Source organism: Carcharhinus amblyrhynchos, chromosome 5 (genome assembly GCF_965287045.1).
Source record: "Carcharhinus amblyrhynchos chromosome 5, sCarAmb.v2.hapA, whole genome shotgun sequence".
NCBI lineage: Eukaryota > Metazoa > Chordata > Chondrichthyes > Carcharhiniformes > Carcharhinidae > Carcharhinus > Carcharhinus amblyrhynchos.
In genome coordinates, this window is record NC_137328.1 from 84385169 (window position 1) to 84407215 (window position 22047).

The 22047-nt window shown below is 41.5% G+C and overlaps 1 protein-coding gene across 7 annotated transcripts in view; it reads left to right on the top strand.

Annotated features, from left to right (window-relative positions):
- Positions 1-22047, top strand: part of kiaa0825 (KIAA0825 ortholog) — a 424011-nt gene that overhangs the window by 78025 nt on the left and 323939 nt on the right. The gene's annotated exons all lie outside the window — the stretch shown is intronic.

The following is a 22047-nucleotide window of genomic DNA, read 5'->3' on the forward strand; positions in this document are numbered from 1 at the left end:
TCTGCAGTAAAGCATTCTAGATTCAGCACTCAGAAGAACTTCCTCCTCCTCTTGGTCTTAAATGGGCGACCTCTTTACTGAGATTGTGCCTTCTGGTCCTAGACCTCTCCCACAAGGGGAAACAATCTCTCGGCAACTACCGGGTCAAACCCCTTGACTATCTTGTATGTTCTCAATAAGGTCATCTTTCATTCTTCTAAACTCCAAGGAACACAGGCCCAACCTACTCACCCTCTCCACATAAGAAAATCCCTCCATTCCCAGGGTCAGTTTGGTATACCTTCTTTGGATTGCTTCAAATGCCAGTATTTCTTTCCTCAGATAATGGGACCAAAACTGTTCACAGTATTCCAGGTGCCATTAGTAGTAATTTGTACAGTTTCAACAAGACTTCCCCATGTTTATAGTCATTCCGTTTGATATAAAGACCAACATTCCATTTGCCTTCTCTATCTTTCCATGTTAGCTTTGTGATTTATGGACGGGGCCCCCTCAAATCATTTATGCTGCAGTCTTTCTCCAATTAAATAATATTCGGCTTTTTTTCTTCCTATCAGGATGCATAACTTCACATTCTGCTACATTCTATTCCATCTGCCAAGAGTTTGTCCACTCACTTAACTTGCCTATATCCGTCTGTAGACTGTTATCCCGAGCACTTGCCTTCCCACATATTTTTATGTCATCCACAAATTTGTCAATAGTTCATTCACTTCATTTGTCCAAGTCATTAATATATATTGTAAATAATGTTGCCCCCAGCACTGATCCCTATGGCACTCCACTAATTACAGGTTGCCATCCTGAAAATCCTTTTACCTCAACTCTGTCTTCTATCAGTTAGCAGCCAATCCTCTAACCATGCTGATATACAGCCCTGAATACTATGGGCTCTTTTTATGCAATACCTTATTAAATGCTTTTTAGACATCCAAGTATATTAATCTTCTGGTTCCCTTTTATCCATTCTGCTCATTAGCACCTTCCCCTTCATGAAGCCCTGCTGGCTCTGCTTGATTATATTAGGCATTTCTAAATGCTCTGCTATTGTAACCTTCATAATGGACTCAAAATTTTCCCAATGACAGATGTTAAGCTAACTGGCCTATAATTATCTGTTTTTCATCACCCACCCTTTTTGAACAAGAGTGTTCCATTGTCAGTTTTCCAGTCATCCGGAACTGGTTCACAATTTAAAGATTCTTGGAAAATTACTACTAGTGCACCCACTATGTCTATAGCTACTTCCTTTAATATCCAAGGATAAAACTGATTAGGTCCAGGGGATTTGCCTTTAGTCTTCTAACTTGAAGATAGACATGCAGTATCTATTTAAGAGTCACATGTAGGCCAGACCAGGTAAAACAGCAGATTTCCTTCCCTGAAGATTAGTGAACCCAATAGGTTTTTTAACAACAATCAGCAATGATTCATGGATTTCCAATACAAATTTCATTATCTGCCTTATCATTACCCAGGGTCATTGGAATACTCATCCAGTGATAGTACCACTACCTCCTCATGAATGTATGTTCACTTTGGTTTTTCTTTTTTTTTAAATATATTTAAAAAAGCACTTACTGTTTGTTTTTATATTACTTGATGGTTTACCCTCAATTTATCTTTTTTTGATCAAGTGTTGGTTTTTAAAACTTTACTGGTATCTTTGCCACTTTGTATTTTTCCTTCCATTTAATACTATCCTTAACTTCCTTGATTAACCATGGTTAATTCATCCCCTTCCAAGAATCCTTCTTCCTTTTTAGGATATTTATTTGTTGCAAGCCATAAACTATTTTCATCAATGTCTGCCATTGCTAATCAACTGTCTTTTCTGCTAAATTCCTTTCCTAGTCCTCTCCAGCCAACTCTGCCCTTATTCCTTTGTAAATACCCTTTAGGTTTGAAACAGTTGTTTCTGACCCAAGTTTCTCACTCAAACTGAATGCTAAATTTTATAATGGCCACTGTTTTCCAGGGGATCTTTTATTCAGATTGTTTGTTTATTAAACCAGAACCATTACACTACCAAATCCAAAATAGTATGACCCCTGGTTGAGTCCACAACACATTATTCCAGGAACCTGTCTCAAATGCATTCTATGAATTCTACCTGGTGGTTACCTTTGTCAATCTGATTTTCCCAATCACAAGAGGATTAAAGTCACGCATGATTAAGATACTGCCTACTATTTTTACATACCCTCATTATCTCCTTATTTATTCTATGCCCTATAGTATAGCTACTGTTGTTAGGAGTGTGGCTGCAGTAGCGTACCCCCATCAATATCATATTCTATTTATTATTTCTTACCTCCAACTATATGGTTTCTACATCTTCTGATCCAAGGTCATTTTTTGCTATCATACTTATTCTATCTCATTAACAAAGCTACCCCTCCATCTTTTCCTTCCTTCCTATTATGAAAAGTCACATATCCTGAATATTTAGTTTCCAGCCTCGGCCCCATTGTAACCACATCTCTGTAATGGTTCTAAGATCATACTCTATAACCTCAATTTGTGCCATTAATTCAATTATTTTGTGCCAAATAGTATGTGCATTTAAGTAAAGAGCCATTAATTTTGCCTTTCTAACTTTTTCCCTGCCTTTTTCCTATTTCCTGCTTTTTTTATGTTTGTATATTCTGCCTTTTATGTTGTAGACTCTGCCCTTTCCTATCACACTGTGGGTATCAATACCTGCATATACTCACTCAGGATGTTACCTCTCTCACTGCTCATACATCACTTTTCAATTGTATGCTTGAACCAGCCCCTTTATTATATAGAGCTGAGATGGGTTACTCTCTAGATTAGTCTCCTTCTACATAATTAACACCAATTGAGGTCCTACTCTGAGTAATGGCTTTCAGGTGATTCATAGTTAACACTCACTGAGTCAGCTAAATTTTCACTTTGATCCAAATTCTCGATTATTCTCACTTGGAATGTGTTTCACTCAGGTTGTGGCCCCTCCCACTGCTTGTCATGAAATCATTCAATAAATTATTTTCATCAATACCATTTCTGTTATTGGGTAATTTATAGTTTTTATGATGACCCCCCCCCCGCTACCTGGTTACTCCTTTTACACCTGCTGTAATTTGGTAGTTTTTGAGATCTACAGGTGGTTACAAAATTAACAATGCTATGGAGATTCAGGGTACTCAGTGGCTGACTGAAACATTGCTTTGCAAGAACCTGTAATCAAACTTTTGTTATCAAACAACTTGAGATGACCTTTGTGACAGCTTGTCTCAGTGTAACCTATCTTGATTCTAGGTGAGAAGGATATCAGGTGTTTTCTTGTTCAAAATCTGCCCTATACTAATGCCACCAAAAGACTGATGATCTGTAATTTAGTTTATTCAACTTGAATACATTTCCAAGTGATGAAACACTATAAATACAAATGTGAGATTTACTGATACCGTTTCCAAAATTGTTGTGGGTTTTGATGTTCAGCCTTTTAATAGATCACAAACTTGTACTTTTCGAGTAACTGGACCAAGTCACAGAGTTCTCTTAAGCAGCTATTTTTAATTCAAGGTGTATAGTGAGGACACTGGAAAGTCACAGGTTAGAGAACCTGTAACTAGCCAGCCAGAATTCAACAATACACAAGCAGTTATAGTTTCAAATGTGATTACAAGTTATTAGCATATACCAATTAAGGTATAGGAGTGATCTCTACCCATTCATAGTTTTTATTGGGGTTACATCGTAAGGTACAGATATTAAAATCAATCACAATCATTACACACCTGCTTAATTATAATATCCAATCAGCGTGAAAACTTAATCATGTGAGCTGATCTAATTCATCATTGTTACAAGTTATCATTGATACTCCAGTTTGTGTCTGGGTATATCATTCTTCCTTCCATATCCAGTTGTCTGACTTAATGAATTCTCTGACTAAAGGCCTTGATGCTTATCTGTGAAGACTTTTATAAAGACTCCTGTTTTATCTCATAGCAGCTTATGTGATTTTTAAACTTGTGTGATTATTAACCCTATCAAAAACCATCCTAGAGAGCTGTAAATGGTTTAAATTGCTGATAGTTTCCAAATTTAAGTACATAGAAATATATAATGTATAAGAGAAATTATGGTTTAAGTGACTGGCTGAATGCCAAGGTCCACTTGTAACTCTCTTCCCTTTCAGCTTCCATGTAATGCATTCAAATTTTATCTAAAGATTAACTTTGTTTAAAAGCAAGCATTGTAGGATGTGATTTCAATTAACACTAACTTTCTTAAGCCATTCTATGAACAGGTTTGTAAAATAATCCTATTGAATATAAGAACATAAGAACATAAGAAATAGGAGCAGGAGTAGGCCAACTAGCCCTTCGAGCCTGCCCCGCCATTCAATAAGATCATGGCTGATCTGTCATGGCTCAGTTCCGCATTCCCGCCCTCTCCCCATAACCCTTAATCCCCTCTCTTATCAAAAACCCATCGACCTGCATCTTAAAAATATTTAGCGAGGTAGCCTCCACCACTTCAACGGGCAGAGAATTCCAGAGATTCACCACCCTTTGAGTGAAGGGAAAATGCAAATATATATTTAAATGATAAATCTGCTTTTGTTTAAAAGGAGTATTATTATTCAAATACATTTAATACATTAAACAATTAAAAATAACAAACAGAAATTTTAATTTCCCAATGATATGTCATTTAAGAAGGTTTTGGGAACATTTTTCCTTGTTGATACATAATTGCTGTGGCATCTCAAAAGCTCTCATTGTAATGCTGATGGTCACACAACTAGATTTAGGAGCAAATTGCTCAGGCACTTGGCCCAGATTGAATTGTCTAACCTAATGATGAGATGATCGCGCACAATGCTGGTAGGGTGGCCATTTCCAGATTCCCAAAAAGGAGGGCATTGCATACATGGTCATAGGTTACTATATAGTGCATTTCAAAAATATTTATTTTTTTATAAAATTTAAACCATATTGCAAAAACAACAAATGCAAACAAGTGAGCACTTTACTTATTTTATTGAACAAAAATTCTAACATGATACTCTTTTTTGCCTATATAAATCCAGCAAAGACCTGACTATTTCCTCATTAATCAGTGATTTTCCAACTGAGCCCTGTTTCCTATTCAGTGATTCATCATTCTGCATATTACATGCAGGCATTCATACAGTATAAGTAAAGAACTGGAGGAAATGAATATTCATTTTTAATCCTGCTGAAGCAGATATGCTAACCAAATTAACTTCACAAACTAAAGGAAGTCGCCTACTTAGGCCTATCATGGACTGCCAGGTGTGGATGTCAACTTTTTGTATTTCTGCCCTTTATTTGCCATCTCCAGGAGTTTTTTATACATGGCTGGGCACTCTTTTGAGAAGTTGTTACATATTTGGAGCTCTGCTTTGACTGAATCCACTTGCAGATGGTTTCTCTTGTTTCTCCAAGCTGAGGTCATCATTGAAAAAACTCATTCTGTGTGAGCATTGCTGAATGGAATAGAGAAGATATAAACACTCACCTTCTTCAGGTTTGTAAAACAGACCTCAAATTTACTGAATAGCTTGAGATAACGTTCTTCACCGTGGCTATCTACCAACTCAGGAGTATTGATAATTGCCTCCACAATCCCATACTCTTCATATAATTCATTCATATCAATATCTTGAAGGTTACAGGCCTTGACTGCATCACAGAATTCTCCAAAAGGTATGGCACTTGTTCAGCTCAAATGTGACATTTTGTTATGAAAGCTGTTTTCAGAGAAGTTATACCATCACTGAAGTACTTTGTCACTCTTTCATAGAAAACAATGAAGTCTGCTTCACATTTCTTAGACACATCAGGGGTAAGCTGGCTAAGCTTGGTGTTCACTGCAAACCCAAAAAAACAGTCCTTTACTCTTCTCTCAAGTTTGCTTTTCAGTTCAGCCATTGGCTTAAATACTGAAATTATGCTGAATGACTTGGCTTCTAGTGCTTCAATAGTGTATGAGAACAATTTAAGAGTGTGACTGAGAAAGAAGAAACAGATCTCTGATGATTTACAAGCATTTCCTTCATCTCCAAAGCACTTCCACAGTACTTTGGGGCACTCCTCTTCATCTAGACTCTGAAGATAACTTTTTAGGACTTCCCAGCGCTTAAATATTCTGTCAATAGATGGCAAAAGAGAGAGCCATCTAGTTACAACATGCCATAACAGATCACAATAACCAACATCCACAAATTCACAGAATTCCTTTAACTGTGCTGTTCTTTGAGCTGAGATGCTGAAATGGTTGTACAGTTTAAGCACAATATTTTCAACATCGATTTCCAGTTTTCCTGTAATAAATCTTGTTACATTGTACAAAATATGGGCCAGACAATTTGCAGCAATTATGTTCTTTTGAGCCATTTTCAGTTTTTGATGAACACTGTTGTGTTTTCCATAGTTTACACTTGCATTGTCAGCAGTGTATGCAGACACTTTATTCAGATCCAGACCTGACGTCTCTCATTTAACCAGTAGCTGATTTGTTATGTCCTCTGACGGTTCATTGTTATCGCTGTAAAAGTCAAGTAACACATGTTGCACTCCCTTCTCAAAATGAAAGTATCTCAGAAGTATTGGGAAACACTTTGTTGCACCTTTGTTTGAAGCATCAGTTACGACTGAAAAGGGCAAGCCATGTTCTTTGATATACTCCACATGCTTTTGTACAGAATACAGTACCAGAATATTTTCACAGAGCTTTTGCTTTAGTTTTCCCATATGTTACACCTTTCACTATCAATGATCACTGTATATTTCTTTGTCAACTTTTACTCCACAATCAACACTTCTGTATGACTGATGATGCTTCACAGCATGACACACTACACAGTTCTGCAGTCAAGAGTTTGTCATCTTGAGTTGATCGAGCTGGGGAGGAAAATGATGACAATGATGACGTACCAGCAGTATGAGTGGTAACTTCATGTTTATCTGTGGTGGCATGTCGTTCAGCTGCACTTTTTCCCTTATTGCCAATCTCCACATCACAACGGCATAGTGTACAAATAACATGAAAGTCATCTTTTCTGCTTTTAGCAATAAATCCAAATGCTTTGGCCCATTCATGGTTAAATATTGTCCTTTTTGGCATTTCTTTAAGGGCTTGAAACAAGAACAAAAAAGTCAACCACTCTGCACTGCAGACTGATCCTCTCAGATGTGTTGACGTGACTCGTAAACTGTGGCTCATCAGCAGTGTTGACAATGGCAACTACATATAATAAAAATGCTTTAACTGTTGTTATAGCTTTCAGTTCCCACTGTTTTAAGTATATCTGAGGTAATTTATATAAGTTTTTTAGTCAGACCCAAAAAAAGACAAATTAACGTCTGGCTCGAGGTGGCGCCAGACGGAGGACAGTGTAATCAAAAGCCGGACTGTCCGGCCTAAAGCCAGATATCTGGCCTCCCTAAATTCTGGTAATAGTGGAGCATCTATTTTGCCTGCGAAATGTTGCACTCTTCATTGCGGAGACACCACAATCTGCAGGTAAATTAAACTGTTCAAAGGTTCAAAATATGTAATTCTTGTTCTGGTTGCCTTCTTTTTCAAACAACTAAATATTATTTCCAGTATTCCTATAACATGTTCTCTATATGCTATGTTCTAAAAGTGTTTTTCAAATTTATTTCCCTGGAATCCACTTTTGCTAACTGGCCGACCTTCGGGACCCATGCCATGTTCGCTTTCCTTCAGTGTGACAGGTGAACCTGCTTGGTCCTCACAATCTTAGCCCAATCAAGTTCACAGAATGAGAGGGCAATGCACATATCAGATGCAGAGTTCAGCCAGTTTCTTTGTGTAATCTTCATCTTTGTGAGAACAGAAAACCCACCTCGCACATGTCATCGCAAAGAGCAATAGTGACAAAATGAGTGTTTTACTCAGCACTGGTTACTTCTGGGAGATGCTAATCTCAAATGCTGGTAAGATCATGGATTTGTGGCATGTTTTGAACATGCTGTCACTGTCAATGCAGCAGCTTAGTTTCCTCATTTGGAGTCAGCTGTAAGTTGATGAGTGACTCTGGAGTCTGAAACTCAAAGGGATTTTTCACCAACCTCTTTTTCAAAATCTGAAACTTGTCTTGAAAGTAGCAGCAGAAACTGTTGACAGTGCAGCCAGATGTGACTGAATTAGACTTGTCTGTCTATTGACAATTCCTTACTATTCTGTTTAATTCCATGTGCCATAACAGTGTGGGGAACATCTAGTAGTTTTGGCTTTTTATTTGCACTTAACAACCGTTCAATGCTACAGTTAACAAAGTAAGAAGTCTCACAACACTAGGTTAAAGTCCAACAGGTTAATTTGGCAGCACAAGCCACAAGCTTTTGGACTGTTGCTCATCAGGTGAGTGGGAGTTGTGTTCACAAACAGGGCATATAAAAACACAACTCAATTTACAAGATAATGGTTGGAATGCGAGTCTTTACAGGTAATCAAGTCTTAAAGTTACAGACAATGTGAGTGGAAAGAGGGTTAAGCAGAGGTTAAAGAGATGTGTATTGTTTCCAACCAGGACAGTTTTCACTGAGCAGAATCTGATAGCCAAGTTCCGCACACATAAGGACTGCATCAGCCGGGATTTTGGTTCATGCCACACTATCTGTAACCCCCACGACTTGCCTGGGCTTACAAAATCTCATATACTGTCCTGTCTGGAGACAATACACAGCTCTTTAACTTGTGCTTAACTCTCTCTCCACTCACATTGTCTGTACCTTTAAGACTTGATTACCTGTAAAAACTTGCATTCCAACCATTATCTTGTATATTGAGTTTGTGTCTTTATATGCCCTGTTTGTGAACCGAACTCCCACTCACCTGATGAAGGTGCAGTGCTCCGGAAGCTTGTGGCTTGTGCTACCAAATAAACTTGCTGGTTTTTAACCTGGTGTTGTGAGACTTCTGACTGTGCTTATCCCTGTCCAACGCTGACATCTCCACATCACAATTAACAAAATCATACCTCAAGAAATCTTTACATTGTTATTTTCCTGATTTTAGTTTATTCATTGTAGGCTGTTTACTGGAGGACTTGGCACTCTGTACAGAGCTAACAGTAGCACTGCTCTGCCCTGTTACGGACTCTCCGGAGTGGCTGTCTCCTGCAAGTCCTGATGTGAGATCTAGTTAGTAGGTACACTGCTTGTTAGTGTCTGGCTGTCATTTTTCTTGTAACATGTTCACAATCCTTTTGTCTTGCTTGAAAGTGAAAGAAACTCGCATCCAAGTGAATTCACAACAAAAGCATATACATACAGGGCGCGTGGCACCATGTGCAGGGTTCAGTGATCTGCTCGCTGTTGCCTCTTATGGTCAGAGACTGCTGTTAATAATATTAATTTTAACTTTCATCTTATCAAAAGCCCAAATAAAGATTCAATTCAGAACCTCCTGTGAATGAGTGGAAGCATACTCATCTCGTAATATTCAGTCTTTGGCTCAGCACACACCAAGCAAATCCACACAACATAAAGGACTGAACTCTGAGAAAACTATCAGGTGATTATTCCCTCCAACTCTGCTGTTGCTGTCAGTGTAAAATGGTTTCACCTTGAGGAATCTGAAGCATGAATCCTGTACCTTTTGTAACTGTAACGTGAATTAGCTGCAGAAGACGTAGCGATTTCTCTTGATAAAGAAGGGTAGGAGAAACTATGAAGCTGGGCTAGCACTTAATGTAAAAAAGGATAGCAAGAGTTTTTATAAATATATAAAAAGGAAGAGGCTGGCTAGGGTGAACGTTGGTCCCTTAGAGGATGAGAAGGGGGACTTAGTGGTAGGGGATGGGGATATGGCTGAGGTCTTGAATAACTTTTTTGTTTCGGTCTTCACAGAGGAGGACGTGAATAATTTGCCGGATGTTAGAGATGGAAAGGTGGTAGGACTGGAGGGTCTCGATGACATTGCTGTTACTAGAGAGGTGGTGCTCGACAGACTGGAGGGGGCTGATTGTGGACAAGTCCCCAGGACCGGATGGAATGCATCCGAGGGTTCTGAAAGAAATGGCGGAGGTGATAGTGGATGCCTTGGTGGTTATTTTCCAGACGTCGCTGGATTCCGGGGAAGTGCCGGAAGATTGGAAAACGGCTAATGTTACGCCGTTGTTTAAGAAGGGTGCCAGGCAAAAGGCGGGGAATTATAGGCCTGTTAGTTTAACGTCTGTTGTAGGTAAAATGTTAGAATCCGTCATCAAGGAGGAAATAGCGAGGCATCTTGAGGGGAACTGCTTGATAGAGCAGACGCAGCACGGTTTCGTTAAAGGGAAGTCGTGTTTGACAAATTTACTGGAGTTCTATGAGGATGTGTCTAGGGCGGTGGATAGAGGAGAGCCGGTGGATGTGGTCTTTCTCGATTTTCAGAAGGCGTTTGACAAGGTACCTCACAAGAGGTTATTGCAGAAGGTCAGGGGGCATGGAGTTGGGGGTAGGGTGTTAGCGTGGATAGAGGACTGGTTGTCAAATAGGAGGCAGAGAGTGGGGGTCATTGGCTGCTGTTTGGATTGGCGGATGGTGACTAGTAGAGTGCCCCAGGGGTAGGTGCTGGGGCCTCAGCTATTTACCATTTATATAGATGATCTGGAGGAGGGAACCGAGTGTAGGGTGTCGAAATTTGCTGATGACACCAAAATTGGTGGAAAGGCAAATTGTGCGGAGGGTGGGGAGAGTCTACAGAAGGATCTAGATAGGCTGGGCGAATGGGCCAGGAAATGGCAAATGGAATTTAATGTTGGCAAGTGCGAGGTGGTCCACTTTGGTAGGAATAATGGTAGGAAGGACTCTTACTTACGTGGCGAAAAACTGCAGCGGGCGACGGTGCAGAGGGACCTTGGGGTCCTTGTGCATGAGTCGCAAAAACCCAGCTTGCAGGTGCAGCAGGTGGTCAGGAAGGCGAATGGGATGCTGGCCTTCATCGCGAGGGGGATTGAATATAAAAGTAGGGAGATCTTGCTGCGGCTGTATAGGGCATTGGTGAGGCCGCAGCTGGAGTACTGTGTGCAGTTTTGGGCACCGTACTTACGCAAGGATATTTTGGCCTTGGAGGGAGTGCAGAGGAGGTTTACTAGGCTGATGCCGGAGTTGAGGGGGTTGAGCTATGAGGAGAGGCTGAATAAATTAGGCTTGTACTTGTTAGAGTTTAGAAGAATGAGGGGAGATCTCATTGAGACGTATAAGATGATGAATGGGATGGATAGGATAGAGGTGGAGAGACTCTTCCCGCTCAGAAAGGATAGCAGGACTAGGGGGCACAGCCTCAAGATAAAGGGGGGGCGGTTTAGAACAGAGTTGAGGAGGAACTTCTTCACTCAAAGGGTGGTGAATCTCTGGAATTCTCTGCCCGTTGAAGTGGTGGAGGCTACCTCGCTAAATATTTTTAAGATGCGGGTTGATGGGTTTTTGATAAGAGAGGGGATTAAGGGTTTTGGGGAGAGGGCGGGAATGTGGAACTGAGCCACGACAGATCAGCCATGATCTTATTGAATGGCGGGGCAGGCTCGAAGGGCTAGTTGGCCTACTCCTGCTCCTATTTCTTATGTTCTTATTTCTGTACAGTGAGTGGTGACTTTCAGATCTTTCTGCCTTGCTCCCTGCAGGTTCTGCTCCTGTGATTTGCATTAAAATACATACATGGTGAATCTCTAATATCCCAGTCAGACATTTGAATATCAATTAATGTCAGTTTTTTAATTTGTATGTTAGTCTGGGCAAAAGGAAGATTGTCCATCTCTATTCGTGATCTGAATGGGGATTGTAAAAGTTTGTTAGAATTTGCTTGTTGTGGCATTGTTTTACCTGTACTTCAGCTATTTGTCAAGTGTGTTGCTTCACCAGGCTGGCTGCTTACTTTTAGATACACCTGGCACGGTTTCTGCTATGCATTTCATTCTCCTCATTGAACCAGGGTTTTAAAGAAAGCTATCAGCTGAAGTTCAGTTGGTAGAATTCAACTCTGGAAGATTGTTGGTTTAAACCCCATGCCAGGACATCAGCACAAAGATCAAGGGTGTCACTTCTGTGAGGTATTGATGGAATGCTGCACTGTTGGAGATGCTGTCTTTTGGATGAGACATTAAACCAAGGTTCTATTTGACCTTGTGAGGTGGATATCAAAGATCCTACAGCGCTATTTTCAGAGAGCAATGAAGTTTATCCTTGGTGTCTTGACCAATATTTAATCTTCAGTAAAAGTCACCGAAACAGATTATCTAGTCAGGATTGCATTACTATTTGTAGAGCAGGCTGTATGCAAATTGGTAAGCTTGTTTCCTACATTATAACTTTGACTAGAATTTCATTTTTATAAAGTACTTCAATGGCTGTAAAGTTGTTTGGGCTATCTGATGGTCATGAAAGGTGCTAATCAAATGCAAGTCTTTTGTTTTTCAAAATTGGTATCATGTGGGTTAGATTATGTATGTTTACAGATTGAGATTGCTTCCAATGACCCGCTTATCCTTAAGAGTGCCCAGTTTTGATTTGCTACATCTGCTAGATCTATTCTGAATCTATCCCAGTTAGCATGGCAGTAATGCCACATAATATGAAGGTGGTTGTCCTCAAGTGTAAAGTTGAGGTGGCTTCTCCTCAAAGTTTGTATGGTGGTCATTCATACTAATAGTCTAGTGAACAGATGCACTTTCAACAGGTAATTCGGCAAAGGCGAGGTCAGATAGATTTTTTCTTTACACTAGTTCTCTTAACACCTGCTGCAAGATCAGAGTGACAGTTGCATCTTCAGGAGTCAGCCAGTTCTTTCATTGAATTCCCCTGCTCAGAGTACCTTCTGTGCCTCTGTCCTTCTTCCAACTAGTAATCAACATGGAGTACTGATTAATCAGTTGAGGGAAGGCTGTAAATTGTAATGAGCAGGAAGTTTATTCGCCCATATTTGACTTGAGAAAATGAGACTTTGTGGGTGCAGAGATGAAGCACAGGACTCTGAGGGCTGCTATTCCTTAATGCATTGATCCGCACTGTCACCTCTGGTATGTCCTACAGGTTGGAAAGGATATACACAGAAATGTGATAGTCTTTCACATTGGCTGAAATGTATTATTCTGTCAGATAATTGCTTGACTAGCCTTTGGAACCTCTTCTCAGAAGCTACTCACTTTCAAGAGTTTCCAGCCAGTCAAGTAGCTGGCAGCTCTTGTCTCAGTTGTGCCATCAAATGGTGGCCCCTAAAAGAACTGCAGAGAAGGGGGCTTTGACAGGAGCAAGTTAGCAGGCACCAACAAGGATTTGGGAAGCTGAGATCCTTGAGGAAAGAGAGGATGGGGCGGTGGGGTAAGGGTTAGTGGTTGAGAGGATGGGGAGAGTGGGTAAGGAGAAAACTGGGTGAGCAGGGTTGGGAGAATTCAGAAGGCCTTATGGGCATTGGTTGTTCATTTGGGGGCCTCAATATATCCAAGCAGGCTGCCCACACGCCCTTTTTTTGCAGGTAAAATGTGCCCATTGTGGGCGATGAAGCAGGCAAAGGGCATGGCGCTGCTGACCAATTTTATGTAATTACCCGCCTGCAATCCCACCCATAAAATTCCAGTCTACGTATCCATCATTCTTCCATTTCTATGGATGACTTGTCCAATAAAATACTCGCTACGCTATTTTACAGCATCCTTTGGTTGAGAATTTTCCCTGGTAATTTGTTGTTTTTCTCTCTGAGTCTGTCAAGACCAAAGAATTTGCAGTGAGATATCAAATGGTCTTTATCTGACTGCTATTCAGCAAAGATTATTTATTTAAGTATGTTTATTCAGTAGAGCTCTTAGTGAGATAAGTTCTGTTTTCCTTTATTTATTTTTTTGATGGGTGGAGATCCATAGGTCAGAGTGAACCCAATCTAAATAATACGGCACAGATATATCTCTAGGTTGGCAAAGGTCTGTTTTTTTTTAATTGAGGGGAAAGTATGAGTTAAAGTTTGTGCACATGTAATGCACGCTGCTGCTGCATTCCCTTAACAGCTGCTTAACAATTGTTTTTAATCAGATCTATTCTATAGTTTGTAGCTTAAACCTGAGATGGGGAACCCTAGGCCATTGCACTTCTTCATTTGACCTGCAATGATTTTTTTTTAAAAATTGTCTGTATATGATGCATACGTCTCCACTGTTTTAGGCCTCGCACTTCTCAGTCCAGCCACTGAGAGCTGTCGAAATCTGGCCCGGCCACTTTTTGGCTCTTAAATCTTGAAGACCAAAGAAAACCAGAATGCCAAAGTCCAAATGGGTAGACGCTACTTGAGCTTCTGCCTTTGAGTGATTGAACATAAGAACATAAGAAATAGGAGCAGGAGTAGGCCATCTAGCCCTTCGAGCCTGCCCCGCCATTCAATAAGATCATGGCTGATCTGTCGTGGCTCAGTTCCACTTTCCCGCCCTCTCCCCATAACCCTTAATCCCCTCTCTTATCAAGAACCCATCAACCCGCTTCTTAAAAATATTTAGCGAGGCAGCCTCCACCACTTCAACGAGCAGAGAATTCCAGAGATTCACCACCCTTTGAGTGAAGAAGTTCCTCCTCAACTCCGTTCTAAACCGCCTCCCCTTTACCTTGAGGCTGTGCCCCCTAGTCCTACTGTCTTTTTTGAGCGGGAAGAGTCTCTCCACCTCTATCCTATCCATCCCATTCATCATCTTATACGTCTCAATGAGATCTCCCTTCATTCAGTGACTAACTCTGGTCAATGAAGACTTTGTCCATTCTGTGTGCACCTCCTGCCATTTTAGGAGCAGCTCCTGCTTGCCAGATGCAACGAAGCTCAGTCTCATGGTTACCGAGTTCATTTTCTGGCTCTGCTTCTCTCAAACAGCACAATTGGGACGTTAGGAGCTATGAATCGCAGATGGTTGATTTTTGAGTAATTGTGGAAAGCATGCCATATTCCTTCCCCCTTTGATGGAGCAAAAATCGGCAGGATTGAGATTAGTGCAGATTCCTCGGGGAGCTTGAGAGTAATGTGCAATCTTCATTACAAAAGGTAATGTTTAGGTGGAATTTGTTGAATGTGCCACTTCCCTCCAGCTATTTTGTCTTGATATTTAGTATGGAATGCTCTGTTCCCACACAATACGTGTGTCTGAGGATTTGTTGCATGTGCTGTTCTCACAGTTTTGAAACAAATACAGTGCAAAATCTGCTGCTCTGTTCGAAGTATAGTAAAGAAAAATGTGGCTATTTTAAACAAAAGAAAGTCTATGCGTTGTGTCCGTTTTTTAAGTGTGGAGGTGAAAAGCAAACCTGTGTGCCTGATTTGTGGAGAAGCAATTTCTTTTATGAGAAAAACCAACGTAGGAAAACATTACCGCATGAAGCACGTCAAATATGAAGACTCAAGGAATGTGCGAGTGGACATTGTTGCAAATGCAGCTTTACAGGCCCCAGTGAAAATCTTAATTATTCAAGAGTGTGAGCTTATCCTGCATGACTGTGTCAGATTGAATTAATGCTGTGGGTCAAGACATTGAAAAGTCTGAAAAATTCAGCAACTGATTTCAAGTTTTGCTGCCTGGCTATTGCTGAAACAACAGACATACAAATAACTGGTGTTTTTTTTCAGTGTGGAATCACAGCAAATTTTATGATTTGAGAAGACTTGTTTGCTTCAGTAGCAATGCCTGACACCTCAAAGGTGAAGATATGTTTGAGATAGTTACATCAGCAGTGCGTGGGCTTCAGAAAAAAATGTGTTCTTACCAGTGATTGTTCTCCAGCTATGGTTGGATCTCAAAAGCGATTTAGTTGCTTTAACCCAGAAAGAAATGAATCTCCTCAATCTTGATTCAAGTAAGTTGATTGTATGTCACTGCATCATTCATCAGAGAATCTGTACACACAGTCCATGCAACTGAACAGCGTAATATCAACAGTAGTATCAAGCATTAATTTCATTAAAAGTAGAAGGTTAAACAGTCACCAGTTTAAGGAGTTATTGAAAGACCTGGAATCTGACTATGGTGATTTAAGTTGGTTTTTATGTTCATGTGACCCACAAACAGATTTTGTCTGTGTGTGTGGGGTCCTTGAAAGGAAAAGATTTCCTATCTCCGACTTAAAGCATTGTCTGTTAGCAGTTCATTTGTTGCTTTCAAAGGTCTTGGCGATTATGAGAAGGCTCATGGTATATCTAATAAATTAAATGCTTGAACCAGGTTTTCTGTGCTCACCAAATCAAGGAATACTTTACCAGTTGTTGCGTATCTGAAAATGTGGAGAGTCAGGAAAATGAGAATGGCTTTTGTTGTTGATCATAAAGAAAATGTTTGCTTAAAACATTAAATGTAGCATAACATTTTGTATGTATTCTTGTTGTGTTTGGCCAAAGTAATATATACAAAAGGTGATATTTAGGAAAAGGCTCACTTAAAATTCTTTTGCCTTTGATGACTTTATTTTTGAATCCAATCATTAGATGTCCCTCGATTCAAGGATCATAAGTTTCTGCCATGAGTCTGAACAGATTGATACTCATCCTACTGATTTTTGGGAATATGGGGCAGGATGTTCCACAAGGATCCAGAGTGCAGGATTTGCTTACTTTTCTTTCCTTCTTTCCCACTGCTCTGCCTCATCATTGAAGTATTATGACTTAAAGTATGATGCAGATGCATCTAAATGGTCAGGTTATCACTATTTGGAATGATTGATTGCAGCGTCCTCAGCCCCACTTGTTTCCATGTCTTAAGGAGAGCTTCATAGTATTTGAAGTGTTTTCTTTGTCATCCTCTGGAACATTTGCCATTTGAGAGTAGAGAGATCCGGACCTGTGTGGGAGTTGATTTTCAGCCATCTAGACACAGTATCCAGCCCACTGAAATTGATTTTAGAAACATAGAAAAATTACAGCACAATACAGGCCCTTCGGCCCACAAAGTTGTGCCAAACATGTCCCTACGTTAGAAATTACTAGGCTTATCTATAACCTATATCTTACAAGGCTTACCTATACCTATATCTTACTAAGTTCCCCATGTACTTATCTAAAAATCTCTTGAAAGACCCTATCAAATCTTGCCTCCACCACCGTTGCTGGCAGCCCATTCCATGCACCCAACCCACCACTCTGAGTGAAAAACTTACCCCTAACATCTCCTGTGTACCTATTTCCCAGCACCTTAAACCTGTGTCCTCTTGTGGCAACCATTTCAGCCCTGGGAAAAAGCCTCTGACTGTCCACTCGATCAATACTCTCAACATCTTATACACCTCTATGAGGTCATCCCTCATCCTTCATCTCTCCAAGGAGAAAAGGCCGAGCTTCTTCAACCTATCCTCATAAGGCAAGCTCCCCAATCCAGGCAACATCCTTGTAAATCTCCTCTGCAACCTTTCTATGGCTTCCACATCCTTCCTGTAATAAGGCGACTAGAACTGAGCACAGTACTCCAAGTGGGGTCTGACCAGGGTCCTATATAGCTGCAACATTATCTCTCGACTCCTAAACTCAGATCCTCTATTGATGAAGGCCAGTACACCATGCGCCTTCTTAACCACAGCTTCAACCTGCATAGCTGCTTTGAGCGTCCTATAAACTCGGACCCCAAGATCCTTCTGATCTTCCACACTGCCAAGAGTCCTACCACTAATATTATATTCTGCCATCCTATTTGACCTGCGAAAATGAACCACTTCACACTTATCTGGGTTGAAGTCCATCTGCTACTTCTCCGCCCCGTCTTGCATCCTATCAATGTCTCGCTGCAACTTCTGACGTCCCTCAACACTATCCACAACACCTCCAACCTTTGTGTCATCAGCAAACTTATCAACCCATCCCTCCACTTTCTCATCCAGGTCATTTATAAAAATCACAAAGAGTAAGGGTAGCAGAACAGATCCCTGGGGTACTCTATTGGTGACCCACCTCCGTGCAGAATATGACCCATCCATATCCACTCTTTGCCTTCTGTGGGCAAGCCAGTTCTGGATCTACAAAGCAATGTCCCCTTGGATCCCATGCCCCCTCACTTTCTCAATAAACCTTGCATGGGGCACTTTATCAAATGCCTTGCTAAAGTGTGTTTTTTTGCAAGTGTTTTGCCTGACTGCTTATGAGGCTGGCTTCAAGAATGATGTTTGTTCAATATTCCTCTCAATGAACCTGGAGGATGTGGCAGGGAGATTGCTAGTCTAATTTCTTTTGCACTGTTATGTGTCATTGACACCCAGTACAAGTTTCACAGAAGTCCAGGAGTGTGCTGACAACTGCTAAAAATTTTGTTGACTTGTGAAGGTCTTTGTTGTCACTCGCTACTATACGCCATTCGTGTTTCTAGAAGAATCCTCTCAGCCGTAACAATGCATATCAGGATTTTCCCTGTTATGGACAAGAGGGAATTACTTCAGTAGTTTCTGTAGCTTGGGTGTGGTTGGCATTGTCCATGTGAAATTTCTGGTCATTTGATTCCCAGACACAAAAACTAAATACAAAGTTAATTGATCCTATTGTCATCAAATTTTACTTGTAATCAATTTATTTCCTAATATGATTTCTTTCAAGAAAGGAATGTTGCTTGAAGCCCATGCACTGTAATGGTGGAATTTTATCACTAGAATTTGTACTGTACCTTCATGCATTAAACTGAGTATTACTATAGCATGTTTAATGCAGCTCTTAGGGCGGCACAGTGGCACAGTGATTAGCACAGCTGCGTCACGGAGTCAGGGACCTGTATTTGATTCCTGGCTTGGGTCACTTCTGCCCGTGCAAAGTTTGTACATTCTCCCCTTGTCTGCATGGCTTTCCTTCAGGTGCTCCGGTTTCCTCTCACGTTCCAGAAGATGTGTTGGTTAGTTGCAATTGGCCATGCTAAATTCTCGTTCACAGGTGCTGGAGTGCGGTGACTAGGGGATTTTCACAGTAACTTCAATACTCAACTGAAGCAGATAAGAACAAAAAAACAGCCCGGGAAACAGGCCCTTTGGCCCAATGAGCCCGCCCCGCCATTTTAACATTACCAGTCCCTCCTCCACCCATGACCCTTATCTATGCTTAAGGCATTCCACATTGAGGGAAAACTAATTTAGGGACAATTTATTACCTCCAGTCAGCCTAATAGCACATCTTTGGGGTGTGGGAGGAAACCGGAGCACCTGGAGAAAACCCACGCAAGCATGGGGAGAATGCGCAAACTCCCACAGATACTGGCCCAAATCCATGTGTCTGCATAGCAAACAGTGATAGTCACTGAGCTGTCGTGTTGCCCAGCATCTGGTCCATTTTAAGCGTACACTAACGACATGAAGTACTAGGCTACTCTCGAACATCCAAGAGCAGCCCTTGTACGACCTATTGCGTGTATGCCCCTCGTTGGACAACAAGGCGGACCGACTTAAAACCTGTGAATTAAAAGAGAAAAACATTAGTATCATTCCACATCCTTATACATTACCAGGGACGTCCCAATGCTAAGACCCTTGTCAGGCCTCACTTGGAGTCCTGTGCGCAGTTCTGGTCGCCTCACTATAGGAAGGACATAGAAGCTATTGAAAGGGTACAGAGGAGATTTACAAGGATGTTGCCTGGATTGGGAGGCATGCCTTATGAAGATAGGTTGAGGGAGCTGGGACTCTTCTCCCTGGAGAGACGAAGGTTGAGAGGCGACCTGATAGAGGTTTATAAAATGTTGAGAGGAATAGATAGGGTGGATTCTCAGAGGCTATTTCCCCGGGTTGAAATGGTCTCTACGAGAGGACACAGATTTAAGGTGCGGGGAGGCAAGTACAGAGGAGATGTTAGGGGTAAGTTTTTCACTCAGAGGGTGGTGAGTGAATGGAATTGGCTGCCGTCAGTGGTGGTGGAGGCGAACTCGCTGGGGTCTTTTAAAAGACTTCTGGATGAGGATATGGGATTTAGTGGGATTGGGGGTTCTAGATAGGTCTATGGATTGGTAGGTGTTGATGTGATTGCGCAACTCGTGGGCCGAAGGGCCTGTTTGTGCTGTAGTGTTCTATGTTCTATGAACCTTATTTAAAACAATCTCCTATATCCTTCCATCTCCAACCCGCTCATGTGCCTGTCTAAGTAACTCTTAAACAAGTCCAACGTGCCTGCCTCCACCACCTTGCTTGGCAGAGCATTCCATACCCCCACTACCCTCTGTGTGAAAAACCGCCCTCTAATATCCGTGTTATATCTCTGCCCCCTCACCCTAAGCCCGTGGCCCCTCGTACTGTGCGTTTCTTACATAGGAAATAGCTTACCACTGTTTATCTATACCCTTCATAATCTTATATACCTCTATTAGATCCCCCCTCAGTCACTGTCTTTCAAGGGAAAACAGCCCCAATTTGCTAAATCTTTCCTCATAACCCAGTCCTTCCATACCAGGCAACATCCTGGTAAACCTCCTCTGCACTCTCTCCAAAGTCTCCATGTCCTTCCGGTAGTAAGGCGACCAGAACTGGACGCAGTACTCCAAATGCGGCCTAACCAATGTTCTATACAACTGCAACATTAGACTACAGCTCGAATGCTCTATGCCCCTTCCTATAAAGGCTAACATACCATAAGCTTTCTTCACAACCTTCTCCACTTGTACTGCCACCTTCAAAGACTTGTGCACTTGCACCCCCAGGTCCCGCTGTGTTTCTATACTGTTTACTGGCTTACCCTTTATCATATAACTCCCCCCTACATTATTCCTGCCAAAATGCATCACCTCACATTGATCAGGATTAAACTCCATTTGCCATATATCTGCCCAATACACCAGCCTATTAATATCCCATTGTATTGCCAGACACTGCTCCTCACTGCCTGCCAATCCAGCCACCTTAGTGTCATCTGCAAATTTGCTGATCACACCACTTACTCCCTCTTCCAAGTCATTTATATATACTACAAAAAGAAGAGGTCCCAGTACTGAGCCCTGCAGCACACCACTAGTAAAAAGTCTGACAACACCAGGCTTTAATCCAACCGATTTATTTGATAATAGACTCACAAGCTTTCGGGTTAGTCCCTTCGTCAGGTGAATGGAGAGTTCTGGCCTCAGACAGAGCATATAAAGCACAGACCGTCTGTCTGTGCTTTATATGCTCTGTCTGAGGCCAGAACTCTCCATTCACCTGACGAAGGGACTAACCCGAAAGCTTGTGAGTCTATTATCAAATAAATCGGTTGGATTAAAACCTGGTGTTGTCAGACTTCTTACTGTGTTTACGCCAGTCCAACGCCGGCATACCCACATCGTGACTACTATCGACACCGCAAACTGCCGGATCCAACTGGAGAGGATCTCCAAGAAGATTGCGCATATCGACACAGACATCAAGTTTTTACAGAGATGCAAGAAAGCAGGATTCGCATTCTAATCAGTAATCTCTAAACTGCCTGTGCTTTATATGCTCTGTCTGAGGCCAGAACTCTCCATTCACCTGACGAAGGGACTAACCCGAAAGCTTGTGAGTCTATTATCAAATGAATCGGTTGGATTAAAACCTGGTGTTGTCAGACTTTTTACTGTGTTTATGCCAGTCCAACGCTGGCATACCCACATCATGCACACCACTAGTAACAGACCTCCAGCTAGAAAAGACCCCTTCCACTACTACTCTCTGTCTCCTCTTAGCAAGCCAGTTCTCAAACCATCTAGATACCTGGCCTTGTATCCCATGAGCCTTAATCTTTTCAACCAACCTACCATGAGGGACTTTGTCAAACGCCTTACTGAAGTCCATATAGATGACACCAACGGCTTGTCCTTCGTCGACTGTTTTTGTCACCTCCTCAAAAAATTCTACCAGATTCGTAAGGCAAGACTTCCCCTTAACAAAGCCATGCTGCATATCCCTAATCAGATCACAACGCTCGAGGTGCTCATACATCCTATCCCTAAGAATCCTCTCCATCAACTTGCCTACCGCTGACGTCAAACTCACCGGCCTATAGTTATCAGGGTTATCCCTCCTACCCTTTTTAAACAACGGTACCATGTTCGCTATCCTCTAGTCCTCTGGGACCTCACCTGTATCCAAAGAAGAGACAAAGATTTGCGTC